Source organism: Rhinoderma darwinii, chromosome 4, assembly GCF_050947455.1.
Source record: "Rhinoderma darwinii isolate aRhiDar2 chromosome 4, aRhiDar2.hap1, whole genome shotgun sequence".
Taxonomy (NCBI): Eukaryota; Metazoa; Chordata; class Amphibia; order Anura; family Rhinodermatidae; genus Rhinoderma; species Rhinoderma darwinii.
The window spans coordinates 25,848,707-25,849,788 of record NC_134690.1 but is presented as its reverse complement, the minus strand read 5'-3'; the positions used below and the strand labels follow the sequence as shown (position 1 = coordinate 25,849,788).

General features: G+C 30.9%; 1 protein-coding gene across 1 annotated transcript in view; it reads right to left on the bottom strand.

Annotated features, from left to right (window-relative positions):
- Window positions 1-715: 715 nt before the first annotated feature.
- Window positions 716-1,082, bottom strand: part of LOC142760638 (opsin-5-like) — a 53,480-nt gene continuing 53,113 nt past the window's right edge. The window contains exon 4 of the mRNA XM_075863830.1: window positions 716-1,082. This exon is cut by the window's right edge and continues 1,069 nt beyond it. The gene's annotated coding sequence lies outside the window, so the exon portion shown is untranslated.

Sequence of the window (1,082 nt, the reverse complement as noted above, 5' to 3'; positions counted from 1 at the left end):
ATACATTTTTTCAGAACCAAACCAGAAAAAAAATATTCAGAAAGCTCTACAGTATATGTGCATGTCTGCTTTTAATTGCGTTGTAACATTTACAGGTCATATTATCAAAAAGGACTTCTGAAGATGATAGATAGATGGAGAGATAGATAGTCGTGGCAGGTGGGCTCACACAATTTGATCAAAATGTGCGCTAAGAAACTCCCTATTGTAAGTAGATTCAGCAGCAATGCATATTTATTTATTTATAGTGTTCAGGTGCCATTGGTGTTCACAGTGTGCTGTAACATTTTCTTGTCTAGCAGATAGATAGATAGATAGATAGATAGATAGATAGATAGATAGATAGATAGATAGATAGATAGATAGATAGATAGATAGATAGATAGATAGATAGATAGATAGATAGATAGATAGATAGATAGATAGAGAGATGATAGATAGATAGATAGATAGATAGATAGATAGATAGATAGATAGATAGATAGATAGATAGATAGATAGATAGATAGATAGATAGATAGATAGATAGATAGATATGAGATAGATAGATAGATAGAGAGATGATAGATAGATAGATAGATAGATAGATAGATAGATAGATAGATAGATAGATAGATAGATAGATAGATAGATAGATAGATAGATAGATAGATAGATAGATAGATAGATAGATAGATAGATAGATAGATAGATAGATAGATAGATAGATGATAGATAGATAGATAGATAGATAGATAGATAGATAGATAGATAGATAGATAGATAGACACTATACATTGTCTTAAATATGTGAATGGGGGTCCAGTGTTTCCTTTGTGGCCCAGCTGCAAAAACAATGTTTATATAGTGCATTTTATTATTAATATCCTTAGAGATCTCTGAAACAAGTGAAACCAGGAAAGTATTTACAGACATTTCTTGCCTAATAATGTACAGCATCAGTGTTATAGCCAGTGCTACCTTCCATATTTGCAAAAATTTGGGTGAAAGTCCTAATAATTCATAAAAAAACAAAGTCCAGTCTTGCCTTCCAACAAAAAGATACAAACACAAAAAAAATTATTTTTTTTCCGAGCTCCAGC